Source organism: Mustela erminea, chromosome 20 (assembly GCF_009829155.1).
Source record: "Mustela erminea isolate mMusErm1 chromosome 20, mMusErm1.Pri, whole genome shotgun sequence".
NCBI lineage: Eukaryota > Metazoa > Chordata > Mammalia > Carnivora > Mustelidae > Mustela > Mustela erminea.
In genome coordinates, this window is record NC_045633.1 from 28,125,613 (window position 1) to 28,144,923 (window position 19,311).

A 19,311-nucleotide genomic window follows, 5' to 3' on the forward strand; every position below is an offset into this window, starting at 1 on the left:
CTGCACAGCCTCCCTCCACTCCCCGGCCGCCTCCCTTCCTACAGCCATTCGCCCCCACCAGACAAAGCCCGAGAAGGAGCGGCAGGCTAGCTGCAGCGAGGTGCTGCCTTACCGGAGACCTGCCCTTCCCAGAGGAAGCCGGCTTCTGCAGCCCGTGGGAGGCGGGAAGCGGAGTCTGCAGGAGGCCAGGCTGGCGGAGAGCTGCAGTGCGAGGCTGTCTGCCCGGCGCCCGCTGCTCCCTGCCTGCTGCAGAGCCGGCCAGCCCAGCCCCTGGCAGGCACCAGCGTCTAGGGCAGGGGGGAGGAAGGGTGGGGGAGCAGGGGAGGGGGGAGGGGGGGCCTTGGGCAGGCGGGGATGGGGAGAGTAGGCAGGAGGAAGCGGGGGAGGGGGTGGGGGGAGCAGGAGGGCACAGGAGCAGATGGGGGGAGGCAGAGGCTGCCGGGGGCTATGGGAGGGGCAGAAGGAGGTGGGGGACAAGCGGGGCCAAGGGTGGGGTGAAGGTGGGAGGAACCGCCAGGGGCTGGTAGGGCAGATGGAAACCAGCCTCCCCTGTCCCACCTGCCCCTCTTAAGGATGACAGATCCCAGCACTTGAGGCAGCACGATATGACCATGAGGCCATACCTAAAAGAAGAAACATTTAAAAACCAGCCCAAAATGAAGTTCTAAGCCCGAAGCTTCTCCGTCTGGGATGGAGCCAGAGGATGGGAGGAGCCTAAGAACCACCTTCTTAGAGTCCGGAGCCTGAGACGGCGGTCCTTTCCTCTTAGATTCCCAGGGGCTCCCAGGGGCCCCCCCAATGAGGCCTGAGACCAACGGCAGAGTCCCCGGGCTGCAGCCCACAGGAGAGCTCCCCGCCGACCAGGCTCCAGTGCAGCTGGGCTCCCACAGCCCCTGGCACATGGCCCTCCCCGGGCCCAGGGCCGGCTTCCCTGACCCCGCTGGGGCAAGCAGCGGTTCTCACCCTGCACTCAGACCCTCCTGGGCAGCTCGGTCTGGCTTCCAGGTCCCCTTACTGGGTCCCGGGGTGGCCACGTGAGCACAGAAGGACCAGGGCTGAGGGGCGGTGGGGTGCAGCGGCCATCAGAAGGGACGCACCCAGGCCAGCATGACTCAAGGGCAGCGCAGCCCACAGCACCCAGTGGACGTGACCCTGATGGGACCCCGTGTACCCCCGGCCTGTGGCACCACCAGGAGAACCCTCACGCATGTGTGGACACCCACGCAAGGACACAGAATGGGCCACAGGACCCTCTGAGGGGCTGTGATCGTAGGATAAAGATGCTGCGGGGGGAAAGGGGGGGTCAAGCGTGCCCCTGGAAGCGGGGTGGAAGCAGCAGGCCAGAGCATGACACAGAAGGAGGAGGACCTCCCAGTCACACCCCTCAGAAGTGCGGGAAACGTCATCACGTGCTGCTCACGGGTTACGGGTCACCCACGCACCCACGCACCCACAGAAAGCTCTTCTTAAAAACAGACAGAAAAGACACACATCGAACTGAGGAAACGGCTGTCTCGAGGGGGCGATGTGGAGTCTGCGTATGACACCGAGTACCGCAGCCGGCAGAACACAGGTGCTGTGCTGCCCCAGGACCTGGCCCTGTCTGTGGCCGTATATAGACAACGCTCTGCTTTCACTTGAGAAAATTCTAGATCGGTATGATTTCAAGATGTCGTGTCAGTTCTGGGAGGAAGATACGGGTGTCAGTCAAATTATTCTGTAAACTGTTACTTCTTTAAACTTTCTTAAAGTAAAACTCAAAAACATTTTGTGGGCCTGTCCCAGGCGTGTGACCATGGCTTCCCCACGGCAGGGTGGGGCGCTCCCGGGTCAGGCCAGCCTGATGCCGCTGCTGGAGATGAACCCCATCCCCGCGCCCAGGGAGCAGCTCAGAGGAGGACCCAAGGCTTCCTGAGGGCTTGTAGGACAGCCCCTTCCCTGATGACATCTGATTCTCCTTCAGCTTTGCTGTCATCGGGTCCATGTGTCTGCGCACCGCGCACTAGGACAGGGCTGCTGAACTTTGTCGTCCTCTGCTCTGGGTGGGGGATGCCAGGTGGCACACAGCCCGACAGAATCCTGGCCAGATTCACCCTCAGAAACCTTCAAAAGCATGGCACATGCCGCTGGCCTGCACAGCGCGGCAATTTTCAGGGCGCTGAGCCCCTGGGCCCAGGCTGCCTGTGATGCGGCTAAGGAGCAGAGAGCAAGGGCTGGGGGCCGGGGGGTGTCTGGGGCCTGATGGTGGGGTCTCTGCAACTCCCTCCCCGCACCGGTCAGGGATTTCATTCACAAGGGGGAGACTGGACCGGGAAGCACTGTTCTCCAGCGAAGGAGTTCTAATGAAATAAGAGGGCGGCAGGGTCCACAGCTCCCAGGCCACAGGGAGTCTCGGGGAAAGCGGTTCGCCCTATGGAAGAGCGCCTCCCCCGGCCTGTGGGGGGAGCGGGTGGAGATGCGCTCCAAGGCCTGGGAGGCCGGAGGACGCCCACTCTCCCATCACACCCGCCACCCGCCCCACGTGGGCCGGACGTGCTGATCCCACAGTTTCCTGCTCCGCTGCGACTGAGCTCAGTGAGGCCAGAGGTTCTGGCCTGATTCTGTAGGTCTGGGGGACACCCAGGAATCTGTACTTGGTAAAAGCACCCAGAAGGCTCTGGAACACGGTAGACAGGCAGAGGAACTCCTGCAGGGTCACTCTCCCTCCTTTGTCCCCAAAGCCCTGTCTACAGAGAGGCACGGAGCCCTTGGTAAACTTACTTGACCACCTACCAATTTAACTTGAGTTTTGGATTTCTAATTCTTTTCTCCAGGCAAGTGTTTGTGAGCTCCCGGAAAGGTGGCAGATACGGGCTCCCCACTCCCACCCTGACATACCCGCGCCAGTGGAAAAGCAGAAACACCCAGCAGAGGAGGGAGAGCAGGGGTCTGGGTAATCAGAACCTGGGGAGGGCTCTGTGCAGCCCCAGGGCACACACGGGGACCACCTCGTCCTGTTCACAAACAAGGACACACACAGGACCTGTCTTGTGTTCACAACCAAGGACACACACACGGGGACCCACCTTGTCATGTTCATAACCAAGGACACACACACGGCACCCACTATGTCATATTCACAACTAACGAAACACACAGGACCTACCTTGCCATGTTCACAACCAAGGACACACCTACAGCACCCACCTTGTTGTGTTCATAACCAAGGACACACACAGGGCCCACCATGTCATGTTCACAACCAAGGACACACACAAGGGGACCCACCCTGTCATATTCACAACCAAAGACACACATAGGACCCACCTTGTCATGTTCACAACCAAGGACATACACAGGACTGACCTTGTCATGTTAAAACCAAGGACACACACACACCACCTATCTTGTCATGTTAACAACCAAGAAGACACACACAAGACCCACTTTGTCATGTTCACAACTAAGGACACACACACAGGACCCACCTTGTCATGTTTACAACCAACACACAAGGGACCTAACCTTGTCATGTTCACAACCAAGGACACACACGGGGAGCCACCTAGTTGTGTTCACAACCAACAACACACACAGGACCCACCTTGTCGTGTTCACAACCAAGGACACATACACAGGACCCAGCAGGCCACCTAACACTTGCTAATACACACAGGCACCAGACCCAGAAGCAAAGTGATTACTTTCCACATTTTGAGAGGATTACTGAACTCGAGGAAATTCTGAAGCAACTGGAGGCACAACCCAAACAGGAAGCATGGGGCCGCCAGCCTCTCCTGGGCGGTCGGCCTCTGACCCGGGAACTGGGAAGGGGCTCCAAACCTGCAGGTGTGACCGTGATCGAGACCGTGAGAGAATGGTCACGTCTGCAGAAAGAACTCTGGGCCTTGCTTTCCCCTGGCCACCGACTCTAGCTTGCCCCTCGCCGGCCCGGGGAGGAGCCCCCCCGGCGTGCGGCTCCGCAGGGCAGGGCTCCCTGGTTCCTCATCCCCTGCTCGGACATGCTGGGGGGTGGGGAGGCAGCCAGCCGGGCAGGGAAGGAGGAGGTGGGGGTGACACCCTGGGCCCCACAGCTCTTTGACATGTATCCCCTCTTCTCACCTCAACAGGCTGGAGCAGATGTCCCCTCTGCTGGCGGAGAGGAGACTGTGCATATCAGGGGTGGCAAAATTAATTTTGAAAACAGTGGGTAGCTGTCACCAGAGCTCCAGTCATGGGCTCGACGCTGGGTCCAGAACAGCGCTGGAAAGAAAAACACAGCTCTTTCCTGAACGTCACTAAGTTCAGGACAATAAATTTAACCTGCTGGTTTTACCTCGGAATCCTGTTTGCTCTTCCCTCTGGGACTCTAAGAGTTTGAAACAATATGTATGATCTGGAAACTTTAGTGTTGTGTGCACCCGCCGCCGGCCGGGGCTGGAGGTCTCACAGATGTGGTTACCACTGGCAATGGACAGGGCCACAAAACGGTCCTGCGTAAGGGAATTTTACTAGAATTGGGGGAATTAAATGATTTTAAATAATCCTTAATAACAGTTGGGATACACTCTTAACTAATGCAGAGGGGGGCTCAAGAGAGTCCTCTTGAATTAGGATGTCCTTTTTGACCTTAGCAAAGGCAGGGGATGGAGTTCTTGGTACCAAGCAATCCTTAAAGTTAATGTTTTGTATTCAAAATACACAAAAAAGAACAACTAACTTACAGATAATTTGGGGAGCACCTACCTACTACATAGCCAGCCTTCTTCTGGGCATTCTGCATTTAATTCTACTTTGTTCTCACATTAAACCCCATAAAGGTTTAATACTGCAGGTGGATGGAAATACATTAGCACAGCTTTTGAGGACCAGTCTGACCACTGGCAGAGAAAATTCTCAACAAAATGTGTGCCGAGCCCCCTCCCCCAGCAGGAAGAAAATGAGGATGCTGCTGACCGTTTCTGTTCAACATCACATTGGAGGTCCCCGGGCAGTATAATTAAGTCAGGGAAAACAGGGTGCCTGGGTGGCTCAGTGGGTTGGGCCCCTGCCTTCGGCTCAGGTCATGATCTCAGGGTCCTGGGATCGAGTCCCGCATCGGGCTCTCTGCTCGGCAGGGAGCCTGCTTCCCTTCCTCTCTCTCTCTGCCTGCCTCTCTGTCTACTTGTGATCTCTCTCTGTCAAATAAATAAATAAATCTTTAAAAAAAAAAAAAGTCAGGGAAAACAAAGGAAAGGTCTAAGAATGGAAAAGAAAGAAAGAAAATTATAAGTATTTTGCAAACACTGTGATCGTGTTTCCAGAAACTGCGGAAGGATCTTATGGACAAATTACTAGAATTAGTGAGGCGAGGAGATGTGGCAGGTGTGCACGTCCCATCATGTTTTCACACGGGAGAGACAATGAGAAAAGGATCTGCAAAAGTAATGACACAAAAGCACTGCAGAGTAAGTCCATCAGATAAGGTGCAGGACCACGACGCTGAAAACTGCACAGTACCGCTGACGAAAGAGAAGTCTTGACATATAGAAAGGTTTATACCAAGCTGATGGAGTGTACAAGGTCAGTTCTCTCCAAATTGGTGTGTAAGCCCAATGCAGTGCAGACAGGGTCTCGGCAGGGGTGTGTGTGTGTGTGTGTGCGTGTGTGCACAGGGACGTGTGCATGAGTGAGTTTGTGCATGTATGTGTGTGTATATGCAAACTGGTAAAATGCATATGGCAATGCAAAGGTTGAGGTAGCCTTGAAGACCAACAACAACGCTGAACACTCGTACTACCAGATAAGAACCTGTTTTAAGCTACGAGAACTGAGAGAATGGGGCACCGGTATATGGACCAACAGAGCACTGGGACAGAAATGAGAGTCCTGGAACAGAACCTCACATCCACAGGAAGGATGGTCTTCTCAATAAATGATACTGAGCCAACTGCATCTCCATACGGAAAAAACATGAATCACGACCCCTACCTCACACCATCCACAAAAATTAACTCCTGATGGATTACAGATCTAGACACGGAGGCAGAACAAGAAAGCACTCAGGATAAAACACAGGCCAAGATGTTCATGACGCTGGGCACACGAAGACTTCTTGCGTGGGGGGGAAGGCGTTGCTCACAAAGGGAAGACTGCCCACGGATGCAGTCCTCCGTGAGGTTACAGACCCTGACAAGTACAGCTCTCCAACAGGACGCTCACATTGCTCAGAGAAACAAGAAAGTTTCGGAGGGACTCTAAAAGAATGTTTCTTTTGTCAACCAAACTAAAAATCGGATATAAAGTTTAACTGTGTGGTTTGTGGAATAACAGCGAAAACTGAATTCACAGCCTCACCAAGTTTCCCGTGTGTAAGTTAAGACACTGACTGGGAAAAAGAGGGTCCCTAACATTTGGAAGAGGGAAAGCAGGGTGGGCTCCAATGACGCAGAGAAGCTTGAACCCCTGATTCAATCTGAGCCTTACTTACCAAGAGAAGTAGACTGTCTTCCTGAATCTGAAAAAGACCGGCCTTCCCTTGTTTCCAGAACATAAAATAACCTCCTGTGGGAGCCACAGGAGGAGGCCTCCCTCTCTGAACACCCACTCCCGCCCTTAAGAGCACACCTCAGTGAGCGACTAAACCCACAGGGGCCAAGTTTCAGTGGAGACCAGAGCAAGAGGAGGATGGGCAGCGAGTCTGGGCTGCAGGCAAGCTGCCCCGACTCTGGGGATCCGACAGCCCCGGGAGAATCTGCGGCCACTCTGGGGTTGGGAGCATGGCTTCTTCTTTGAGAAATAACTCCTGACCCATTACTGAGTGGGACCTGGAGGGTCTCATAAAGGGATATGGCAGGACCGGAGACCTGAGTTCCCCTCCCCATCTGGGGTGGTTTCTGCTTTTCTGACACAGTCATTGTACTATGAACTTCTCTTCAGAAGAATCCAGAGGCCAAGTGCAGAGTAAGAGGAGACATTTGCAGGACACACATTGGAAAAAGACTTGTCTCCAAAATCAATACGAAAAAGGCAGAGAACCCAACCGATAAGTAGGCGAGACTTTGAACAGGTACTGCAAGGTAAGAGTATCCCGAATGGTCTTTAAACATAGGAAAATGTGGTTAGCCTCATTAATCATCAGATTTACAAATTAAAACCACAAAGCAGTACCACCGTACCACTGTGAGAAGAGCTAAAATGGAGAAGACAGGCCACACCGAGTGTGAGAGAGAAAACGGAACAGCTGGGACTCCCACACCGCCGGTGGGAGGGAGAAGAAGCAGGCACACTTAGGAGAAAAAGGTTGAGCAGCATCTCTAGCCGCGGGACGTGCGCGTGCCCACTGCCCCCGGCCCCGACTCCAGCGCCAGGTGCACACTTTATTTACTTATTTGAAAGAGCACGAGAAGGAGGAGGGGCAGAGTGAGAAGCAGGCGCCCCACCGAGCAGGGAGCTTGATGTGGGGCTCGACTCTGGGACCCCAGGATCATGACCTAAGCCAAAGGCGGACGCCCGACCGCCTGAGCACCCCCAGGCGCCCCTCCCAGGTGCAGACTTGACAGAAGCGCACGCGTCATCACAACACGGGCCCAGCAGCATCACCCGACTGAGCCCAGCCTGGAAACAAGCCGAGTGTGTGTCAGCAAGAGAATGGCCGCACAAACCGTGCGCACTCACACGTCGCAGTACTGTGCCGCAATGATAACGAGGGACCCGCTTCCCTAAGCAGCAATGTGAGCACGTCTTCAGAATAGGATATTAAGCAAAAAAAAAAAAAAAAAAAAAAAAAAAAAAAAAAAAAAAACCAACAACAACAACAAAAGCAAGGCCAGAGACATAAAAGTCTCCAGCAAGACAATGGAAAACCAAATCCGGCAAGAGATAAAAAGGAGGGTACATCACCACTGAGCGGGATTTATGCCAGAACGCAAGGTGGATTTAACACACAAAAAGCAATCAATCACAGGCACCAAATCCAGAGACTACGAGCCTACGCCATGCGATCCTTTCCACAGACACAGCACAGTGCTCGGGACGCCTGGGACGCTGAGGAAGGGTCTCCGCAAATCCTCTTCCCAAAGACCCACACTCTCAAAACAGCTGAAACGACACTACTGCGTAGGCAAAACCGCAGGGCTGCTATCACTGAAGGGCGGGAAGGCGGACGGGAGGAAATCAGGACAGGGACTTAAGAGAGGGAAAGGCGAGGGCTGAGTCAGAGTGACCTGATGGGGACGGCACAGCATGACCCGCCCAGGAGCCAAGCCAGCAGGGATGCACCCGGACATGCGGGGACACGCCTGTCCTCCAGGCACAGCTCGGCTGGGCAGTACTGGCCTCATACCGCTTTCCCCGAGGCCAGCCCTCGTGCTCTCCGCCCTCACCTGCTCACGGTCCCCTCCCCAACTGCCGCCACACATACCCCACCCTGGCCTCTCCAGGGCAGAGAGGACCCAACCTGGCTGGCAGGGGGGCCCTGGAGGAGACCCTGGGGACCCCAGAAGCCAGGCACACGGCACAGAGACCACTCACAGTAGCTGTCTACACCAGCCTAGTCTACCCCAGCGGTTCTGAAAACGGGCTGCCACCAGGAGGGGCTGAGTCATGTCTGCTCCCTCCTGGGCACACGCAGGCTGTCCGCAGTGGGCGCCCACCGTCCACTGCCAGCCCTGCGGCCTCCGCTGCCCCCGGCTCCACTGCCACCGCGCACCGCCAGCTCTCTCCCCAAGGAGCTGCCAAATGCTTGCTTCCTGCCGGTGACCCAGGGACTCGATTCCCGGGGAAAATGCAGATGTCCTGAGCTCCCTGACTTTCTCTCCATGTACCCTGGGAGGATCCAGGAAAACTTCCACGGGAACAACGTGCCCCCGCCCCCCGGATCTCTGTAGCAGCCCTATCCCTTCAGCGGGGTCAGACGGACACTAATAGTTCAGCACATTAATCTGTGTCTGCTCTCACGTGCTTGCAGTATCTCAAAACCAAGCACACCGGTGCTTGGAATGAGAAATATAAACACTTGATAAACATCATAAAAGCGGTCAACCTCGCAAATCCTCCGGGAACACAAACTGCAGCCCTGAGAAACCGTGTTCCCCTGTCAAACCAGCAGACAATTTTATTTTATTTTATTTTATTATTATTTTTTTAAGATTTTATTTATTTAACAGAGAGAGATGACAAGTAGGCACGGGGGGGTGAGAGAGAGAGAGAGAGAGAGAGAGGAGGAGGAAGCAGGCTCCCTGCCGAGCAGAGAGCCCGATGCGGGACTTGATCCCAGAACTCTGAGATCATGACCTGAGCCAAAGGCAGAGGCTTAACCCACTGAGCCACCCAGGCGCCCCCAGCAGACAATTTTAAATGACGGAATCACGCGATGCTGAGGGTACGGAGATGCGCATTCTCAGAAACTGCTGGTGGGGACAGAAAGTGGCCCTGATCCACCCCCAGCTTTAAAAGTAGCTCTTGAGGGGCGCCTCGGTGTCTCAGTGTTTAAGCATCTGCCTTCAGCTCAGGTCATGATCCCAGGGTCCTGGGATCGAGCCCCACATCGGGATCCCCGCTCAGCAGGGAGCCTGCTTCTTCCTCTGCCCTTCCTTCACCCTGCTGGTGCTCGCTCTCTTGCTGTGTCTCTGTCAAATAACTAAATAAAGTCTTTTTAAAAATAAAAAATAAAAATAGCTCTCAAGATATGTTAGCTCTACCACTATCAGAGAGAGACAAAGCAGTATCTAGAGACGCCTCCTTCCTTCCACAAAGCAATTCTACTTTTGGGCTGCTGTCCTACAGAAATAATCAGAAAGGAATCAAACATTTATGTACAAGGATGCTTATATAAGCTTATTTATGAACAAGAATGGGAACTATTCTTAACTCCAATAGAGATATGGCAGGTATCACTCACCAACATTAAAAATTGTGTTCCCTGGGGCGCGCCTGGGTGGCTCAGTGGGTTAAGCCTCTGCCTTCAGCTCAGGTCATGATCTCAGGGTCCTGGGATCGAGTCCCACATCGGGCTCTCTGCTCAGCAGGGGGCCCGCTTCCTCCTTTCTCTCTGCCTGCCTCTCTGCCTACTTGTGATCTCTGTCACATAAATAAATAAAATCTTTTAAAAAATTATGTTCCCAATATGAGCAAATAAATAAAAGTTTATAAAAAGGGCATATAAAGAACACAAAATATATAATGAAATGCCCATTTTAAAAAAACGGATAGAACTACGTATATTTAGTTGTGTAAGAAAGTAAATACGACACTGAGCCTGGAACGATAGGCGGGGACATTTAGGTGATTTTTAGTCTCTTCTTTATACTTTCTCTCTTTTCCAAATTTTCGACAATAGGAATGTCATTTTTTAAGCAGAGAAACTGCATTTTTAAAAAATTTTATTCTATTTTACTTAAATACAGTTAATTACCATACAGTATAGCATTAGTTTCAGAGGTAGAGGTCAGGGATTCGTCAGTTGCACGGAACACCCAGCGCCCCTTCCGTCCCGTGCCCTCCTTCATGCCCGTCCCCAGGTACCCCCTCCCCGCCTCCGAGACACTGCATTTTAAAGCACTGATGAGCATTATTTCCGTGGTAAAACCTGGACCCTCTCACATTAATTCGAGCCTCAGTGAGGAAGTAACATCCCCTCTTTAGAAGGAACTAATAACTCAATTAAGATCATGGATAACCGAGTAGATAAAATGCTCAAGCCATTTGTCAATCAGTGACAGACAGACTGACTGTGAAGAGCCTTCCAGAACCGTGGCAAAAAAACAGCGGTGTGGCAGAAGCAAGAATGTTATTTAGCTGAACCCAAGGCCCTGTCTGGTTCCCCCAAGATGATGAGATGGCGCTAAGTCTTCTCTCAGGAAGGACCGAGCGACACGTGACAGCTAGCACACAGACGTGGCTGACACCGGGCCACTTTCCGCTCCAGCCACAGCCAGTGGGCGTCCCCTGGGTCCAGAGGCAGAAGCAGTTCCTCCTACCAAAGCAGAGCAGTCCCGTCTCTCTTAAGGAAGCCTGCCCCCAGAGAAGGGTCACTCCCGCCTCAACCCGCCCCCATTCTGCATCTCCACCGCCCCCCACTGCTGCCCTGGAATGAGCTCCCTTTGCTCAGCGCTCACCGCGGGCTGGAAGAGATGGTGGAGGCTGCTGCTTTGAAAGTGGAGCAAAAAGACAAAGATGAGAAACTAGGAGACCAAAAATCAGAAAAACAGATCCAGGACTTGAATAACAGAAGAGCCAAAAGAAATCATCAAGGCAGTAACATAGCTTTTCAGAACTGAAGATCACGAGTTTTTAGACTAAAATGGCCCATCCAAAGTCCAACACATAAGAGAGATTAAAAATGCATGAAGGGGGACGCCTGGGTGGCTCAGTCGGCTAAGTGGCTGCCTTTGGCTCAGGTCATGATCCCAGGGTGCTGGGATCAAGTCCCGCATCAGGCTCCTTGCTCAGCAGAGAGACTGCCTCTCTCTCTGCCTCTGCCTGCTGCTCTGCCTGCTTGTGTGCTCTCTCTCTCTCTCTGACAAATAAATAAAAATTAAAAAATTAAAAAAATAATAAAAATGCATGAAGGGTCAAGATACGCAACCATAATTTTTTAAATGAAAAGGTAAGACTAACACCAGAGTCCAAATACACCCTCCCAAGGCACACAGGTCACCGTTCAGGGCAAGGCTGAGGCACATAAAGAAATTATGTGCTTCCAGAAGGAGAAGAAAGCCATGAGCATGAGGGGTGAGGAAACACAGTATCCAGCAGCTTTTCAGAGGGGCACTGGAAGTTACCAGAAATGGGCCAACACCGTCAAAGTTCTAGGAAGAACGTTGTTTTCAACTCTACATCCAGATAAATATTGAGCATTAAGCAAGATAATGATCTTTTGAGACATACAGGGTCTTAAGCAATTTTAATTCCCATGCGCACTTTCTCAGGAAGCCACCGGGGAGACACCCCACCAAGAGAGAGGCGTATAACCTAGAACAAGGAAGGGAGAACCAGGAGAAACAGGGGGTCCCTCCCCAGGGAGAGGCATGCGAACCATGGCTACAGGCTTCAGGGACAGCCAGCCCAGACTGAAATAAGGCAGGAGACTCCAAAACGCTGGAGCCGATCAAATATGCCATATGTCCGAGCATCTTTTCATCTTTTTCTTTAATATATATATTCTTGATTTTTAAAAAGATGTGTATATATTTATTTATTTGAGAGAAAGGCAGGGGAGGGACACAGGGAGAAACAGACTTGCCACTGAGCAGAGAGCCAAATGTGGGACTCGATCCCAGGACCCTGGGATCATGACCTGAGCTGAAGACAAATGCTTAACTAACTGACCCACTCCGGCGTCCCCAGATACCTGAGCATCTTGAAATAAGGTAATTGGCAGAGATCTAGGGAATACTGCATTAGCGAGAAGTACCAAGAAAAAAACAAACAATAATGACGATAATTAATTTCAAAAGAAACTAAAGGTTGGGCAGGAAGGAAAAGTGCACCCTGGTTCCTAATCCAACCACCGCTCGGACTGACTGCACGGGAGTGCGCACGGCAGCTGGACGTTTGAACAAGAGCCATTCCCGCCTTCACGGTAGGAAGTCACTACATGTGCCCAAAACTTAAAAAAAAATCAAGTAGTAGTAGGATAGGCTTGTTATTTTAAGCTGTGGAATTAATGGAATTAAATGACTAGAAAGAAATAGTTCACCGATGAGAATGATTTCCTTGGAGGAGTGCAAAATTGGGAAGAAGGGCAGGCTGGGGCAGGGAAATCCACGTGTGGTCTTTGTGGTTTTGTTTTTATTTTTCTATTTTTTTAAATAATTTTTTTATTTTTAATTTATTTGACAGAGAGAGATCAGAAGTAGGCAGAGAGGCAGGTGGAGAGAGAGAGGAGGAAGCAGGCTCTCTGCTCAGCAGAGACTTGATCCCAGGACCCTGAGATTATGACCTGAGCCGAAGGCAGAGGCCCAACCCACTGAGCTACCCAGGCACCCCTATGGTTTTGTTTTGACTGCCTTAACTGTGCACCTATGTAACTTTGGTGAAAATAATTTTTTTTTCAAGTAAGCTCCATACCCAGCACAGAGCACAACGTGGGGCTTGAACTCATGACCCTGCAATCAAGACCCAAGCCAAGATCAAGACCCCAGCTGAGATCAAGAGTTGTACGCTTTGGGGGGGTCTGGGTGGCTCAGTCGGTTCAGCATCTGCCTTCGCGTCCTGGGATCAAGCCCTGCACTGGGTTCCCTGCTCAGCAGGGAGCCTGCTTTTCTCTCTTACTCTCCCTCTGTTCTCTATATCTCTCAAGTAAATAAATAAAATCTTAAAAAAGAAAGAAAGAAAGAAAGAAAGAAAGAAAGAAAGAAAGAAAGAAAGAAAGAAAGAAAGAGTTGTATACTTAACCAACTGAGCCACTAGGCATCCCAATAAGTAAATGTTTTTAAACATATATCCTCTTCAATCTACGAAACGAATGAATGAATGTATACACTCAGGGTCAACATGTCATCCATTCCTAGATAAACTTTTCTTTACATTTCAAATTCTTGCCATTATTTGCATCTTTGAAAGTGGTAAGGTGTCCTGTATGCACACGGCTGGTCAGCCTGGCCACAACTTGGTTGTCACTCCCCGCGAGGCCAGGGGTCGGGGGAGATCCTACAATATTTCAGTCAGTTACGGATTATTTGAAGAAGGAGCATGAGTGCGGGCTGTCACATACAAAACTCACAGAATTTCATGCCAACTGCTGGGAAGAAGGCCGCAGAGATCACAGAGCGGCCCTCTCTGTGCTCCCGAGGGCAGACAAGAGGCAACTGTGTGCACAGGGGCACGTCCATGGCCCGGGCTTGAAAAGAAGAATCAGACACTGGACTTATTTCACTCGCCTTTATCTTTTCATGTATGCGCAAAACAAATACTGATGAAAATCCACATTTAATGAGGCACCTGGGTGGCTCAGTGGGTTAAGCCGCTGCCTTCGGCTCAGGTCATGATCCCAGGGTCCTGGGATCGAGTCCCGCATCGGGCTCTCTGCTCAGCAGGGAGCCTGCTTCCTCCTTTCTCTCTGCCTGCCTCTCTGCCTACTTGTGATCTCTGTCAAATAAATAAATAAAATCTTTAAAAAAAGAAAAAATCCACATTTAAATAAATCTTTAGGTTTACTAGAGCTCTTTAGGGCAGTACGAAACTAAGAATCCTAAGTAATAGTGAAGCATTGTGTCCGGTTTAACTAAAAGTCCTTTTCATTTTAGTGGTAAGTAATACATATTATTATCTATTTTAGTGGTAAGTCATGCACAGTCCTGTATTGTGAAATTGTTCTTAATGATCCCAAAACATACACAGCACTCCATCCACACCGTGGAATATTCTTTAAATCCTAAAGTGAATGAATGGGAACTGTAATAGATGTGTGTGGGGGGGGAGTTTCTCCATCTCTGACAAATAAATAAAATCTTCCAAAAAAAAAAAAGACGTAGAAGGAGTTTGGCAGGAAAATCAAGTATGCGATCCCATTCCTAAAAACAACAGACTTTGACCCAAACCCTGTGCGTGTGCCTGCTTCAGTAGGATCTGCACCAGACTGCCCAAGCGCAGAGAAACTACAGAAGACCACTGAGGAAGGCCGGACTCTAAGACGACGCCCATCACCTCCACCTCCTAGGATTACTCCCATCGTTGTGTTCGAGGGCCAAGAGATTCTGTAGATCTGAGTGAGGCCCCGACCGGGTTGATCTTAAGACACAAGGACAATCCAGCGGGCCCGACCTAACGTGAGTGCCTTCAAAGCAAGGAGTTTTCTCCAGCCAGTCACAGAAAACAGAAACCTGACCTCTGAGAAGGGTTTGAACAAGGGGGTGCTCCACTGTGGGGCTGGAAGGGGTCCCTGGTTAACAGCTAGCAGAAGGCAAGGCAGAGGTCAGATGGGGACCTCAGTCCTGCGACCCCAAGGAACGCCATGTTGCCAGTAGCCCATGGGCTTGAGAGCCCGGAGCCGCCAAGTGAGCGAGGATCCTGCTACCCGGTGCCAGCCTCCCTTCTAGTGCCTCACTAGAAGGCATTAGATGCGCAGCTGTTTGTTGCACAGATGACAATGGACTTGTGCGCTGCGAAGTGAGGCACTGCTGTGACCGACACGTACAACGGGGAAGGTACTCCAGAGTCGGGCAGAGGGTGGAAGCCGGAAGAATCCGGGGAGCACGGCAGAAAGAGCCCCGACGGCCTTCAGCAGGCTAGTCAGAGGAAGGCGGGCAGGAAAGACGCTGTTGTAAGGGCTCGTAAGAGAGTGAGCACTTCCCCAAAGTGCCTCCGAGGAAGCAGAAACGGCTGGGAGCGGCGTGTCCCAGGCATCCGGACTCGGAGCGGGCGGCAGCGGAGGCTCACGAGGACACGGGGGATGTGCCCCCAGCAGCCTGGAAGGGGGCCTGGTCGTGCGGAAGCAGGACCTGTAACCGAAGGGCCCGATCGGACCACTCAGCAGAAGCCACCTGCTTTCCGCTGGCTCCCCGCCTCGAGAGGCCGAGAGGAGAGCAAAGAGCTCAGAGTCCACAGGGAGCCCGGCTGCAGGACAGCAAATGCTCAGCCTCCCCGCAGACGGAGGAGGCCGAGAGTCAGACCCCGCCTCGGAGTGTGGCACAGAGACGAGGCTCACTGTCCCGCTCAAGCCTCTTTCGGCGCCTCCGAAGGGCCTGAAGGTCTGAGCGCTGGGCCACACAAAGCCCCTGTGGAGAGACCAACTCGGGATGCCCCTCAGCCGTTCTCCCCACCCACCCAGGGGCGCAGCTCGCGAGCACCTGCACATCTCAGCAGAAGCTGGAAGCGGAGAAGGGCCATGTCAGGAGCGTGGTCTGTGGCGGGGGTCTATGTGACAGGTGAAGGCCCCTGGGGTCCCGGCCAGGTTGGGCCTCCAGGTGCCCAAGCACAAGCAGCTCAGACAAAGGCAGAGTGAGCTAGGCGGGCAAGGAGACCCCGCCTTAGCTGTGGCCAGAGGGAGTCACTCGCTGGGCTGCGGAGGAGTCCCAACTTTCAGGAAAACGCGAGGCTGGCTCAGAGCCCAGCGAACGGCAGGCGGAGTCGTTCCAGGCCTTGAAATGCAACCACAGACTCCAGCTGCGGTTTGCCTGGCTGGATTTCAAACACCGCCAGCGACTCCGCCTCGCTGTCCACCGCCTCTTTCTAACCCGGAGCACCGGGATCCTTGTCCTGCACCTGGCCAGCCACGGCCTGCCGGGGGCCTCCGGTCCCACAGGCCGGCAGGTGGGGAGGCTGGCGCCCTGCATCTGGGGGCTGTGCTTACTGGACGGACTTGGGCCCCTGCTCCGCGCCCGACTCCCACGATGTACCCGACAAGCATTTGCACTTGAACGGACACATGACGGCATGAGGCTGTGGGGCCTGGAGGGGTGGGAACGTTCTGCCATTGCTACGGTTATAGAAGTGGATCTCGGGTAGCCAGACCGAAGATGACCCCCCACGACCCTTGCCCTTGTAGCGTCACCTCCCCTGAACGCGGAGGAACCCGTCCACGTGGAAACCGTCACGCCCTGAGTGATGGTCTGCTTTAGGGCAAAAGAGGTTTTTGCAGATGGGACTGATCAGTTCACTCTGGGTTCATCTAAAGGGAGATTATCTGGGGGTGGGGGTAAAAGCCAAGAGGAAGGCAAAGATTCGAAGAACAAGGGAGGGCTGGTCCAACACTGCTGACCTGCAGGGGTGGGGGGCCATGTGGAAAGGAGATGGGGGCCAGCAGGGAAGTGGGAACCTCAGTCCTCTGACTGCGAGGAAACAAATTCTGCCAACAGGAAGGCTGAGCCTCCTGACACGAGCTTAGCCTGGGTGACGTCTTGGATTTGACCTTACGGTGCCTGGAGATCCCAGCCACACCACAACAGACTTCCAACCCAGGAGCTGAGGACTGGGTGCCGTGCTTACAGAACGCTATCCTATGGCAAGAGAAAATGAACACAGGCCCATACCACGTTATTACCAGGGAAATCAGGAAGCATCACAACGGCGGAGGCACTGATGTGAGATGGCAGAATTCCGTGGCACAAAAAAGTTTCTATCATGTGAGCAGATTTATGGAAAATTATACATGAGTGAATTTGTTAGCATTAAGAGACGTGGTTTTTTAAAAAGATTTTATTTATCTACTTGACAGATAGGGATCCCATGTAGGGAGAGAAGGCGGCAGAGCGGGGGAGGGGAGCCCGATGTGGGGCTCGATCCCAATAACCAGGGATCATGACCGGAGCAGAAGGCAGAGGCTTTAACCCACTGAGCCACCCAGGCGCCCCAAGAGAGATGTTTGTTCCCTAAAATACAACAATCTAATCAGGACCAGTCAGCTGACTGTGGACAAGGACAGCATTGCTGCTGAAGACGACAGACACTGGCCGCGCGGGGCACACACAACTGAGAAAGAAACTGTTCAGCCAACCTCTGACCAAAAAGAACCCAGAGGTGGGGGTTTCTGAAGCTACTCTGGTCCTGAAAGCGTCGGTTGGTTCCAGGCAGCAAGAGCAGGGGTGCAGCGAGAAACCAAAGCCCCGGGCTCGCCATGCTGGAGGGCCCACCGGAGAGACCCTCCCCGCTTTCCCCCCCTTACATTCTCTGGCTCGGGCTTCGTAAACTGCTGCTTCTCCTTCTGTCCTCTGGAGCTCTCGGGGGAGCAGTATTGGAATAATCTTGTCCTCAGCGTGAGGAAGAACTGGCCTGTTCAGACGCAGGGTCTGGGGTCCACACGGCGGGCTGGGTCTGGGCGTGCGTCCGAACTGCTCACTCTCTCCCCCTCACTCTCTCCGCCAGGAAGACTGTCCAGGAGTTCAGTCTTTGCTCACGCACTACTGCCAGCTTGCACCACCAGTCTTTCCAAAGAACCTACTTTTCATTTTATTGATCCTCTCCCCTGCGCGTTTTCTGTTTGCTTTCTGCTCTGTACTGTTTACCTGCTTCTCTCACGGAGGCTATTAGACATGTATTTGTACCTGACGCAGTAGGCGGGGAGCTCACCAGTGTCCGGGCTTCATTCAGTATAAGCATGTAAAGCAATGGCCCTCCTTGGGGGCGCCTGCGTGGCTCAGTCAGTTGAGCGTCTGACTCTTGGTTTCGGCTCTGGTCATGATCCTAGGGTCATGAGACTGAGTCCCGTGTCCGGCTCCACGCTTAGCACGGAGTCTGCTTGAGAGACTCTCTGCCCCTCCCCCTACTTGTGCTAGGACTCTAAAATAAATACAATCTTGGGGGCACCCGGGTGGCTCAGTGGGTTAAAGCCTCTGCCTTTGGCTCGGGTCATGATCTCATGGTCCTGGGATCGAGCCCCGCATCTGGCTCTCTGCTCAGAGGGGAGCCTGCTTTCCCCCCTCTCTCTGCCAGCCTCTCTGCCTACTTGTGATCTGTCAAATAAATAAATAAAATCTTAATAAAATAAAATAAAATCTTAAAAAAAAAAAAGCTATCCCCCTCCTTCCAAATCCCACATCAGCTGCCTCCCCCAAGTTCTGATCCACACTGAAGTCTTTCTTGATCCCTGAGTTACTTGGAAGTGTTTGAACGTCTACGTATCTGAGTGCTGTGTGGGAGACGGCCGTCAGTGCCGGGCAGGACCCATCCTCTCCTCCTCCCTAACAGCAGCACGGTGAGCAACGACGAGGTAACACGCCCAGCTCACAAAAACTACCTTTCCCGGTCTTCTCTGCAGATCGTCAGGGCCACGCGACAAAGGTCCGGCCAGTGAGTGAGGACGGCATGTTCCCACTGGGACTTCTAGGAAAGTTCCACAGGAGGAGGATACGGTTGGCAAAGACACCTTTGCCTGGCCCCCTCTTCCTGCTTCAAATGCTGATGTGATGGCAGTGGCCTTGGGATCATCCCACGCTGGAGGGGACCTTCTGGACTGCAGGCATGATCTAGAAGGGTGGGGCTGAACATAGCGGCAGCTGTGATGACCCCGACTACCGCTGCCAGTAGAAAGAAAAGAAACCTGTCTCGGGCTCAGCTCGTTACCTAATGCAGCTCCTGACACTTCAAAGAGACCACTGTGGTACTGGGGTTTTGACCACAGAATAGTCACACGTCTGAGAGCATTTATAACTTAGACCAACAATAAAACGAACACTGCTTCATCCACCACCTAACCTGAAAAAGGCAGAACATTTCTAGGCTCACTGTGTTCTTGAAACTACACCTCCCTGTCTCTCCCAACCTCTCATCTCACCAAAGGGAAGCACTACCCCGGATTCTGTGATTAACGTTCCCTTTTACGGTTGGATCATGCAGTTTTGTATCCCTAAGTTATACTGCTCTACTTTGTACCCCACTATTTTTCTGCAATTGTCTTGTTTACTCCAGGTTACA

The 19,311-nt window shown here is 52.7% G+C and overlaps 1 protein-coding gene across 7 annotated transcripts in view; it reads right to left on the reverse strand.

Moving 5' to 3' along the window:
* RADIL (Rap associating with DIL domain) overlaps positions 1 to 19,311 on the reverse strand; it is a 66,303-nt gene that overhangs the window by 24,784 nt on the left and 22,208 nt on the right. Inside the window, exon 1 of one of the 7 annotated variants that reach the window (XM_032326842.1) lies at positions 113 to 226. The exons of the other annotated variants lie outside the window; for them this stretch is intronic. The gene's annotated coding sequence lies outside the window, so the exon portion shown is untranslated. Of the gene's footprint in view, positions 1 to 112; positions 227 to 19,311 lie in introns of those variants that run through there. 7 annotated transcript variants of the gene reach the window in all.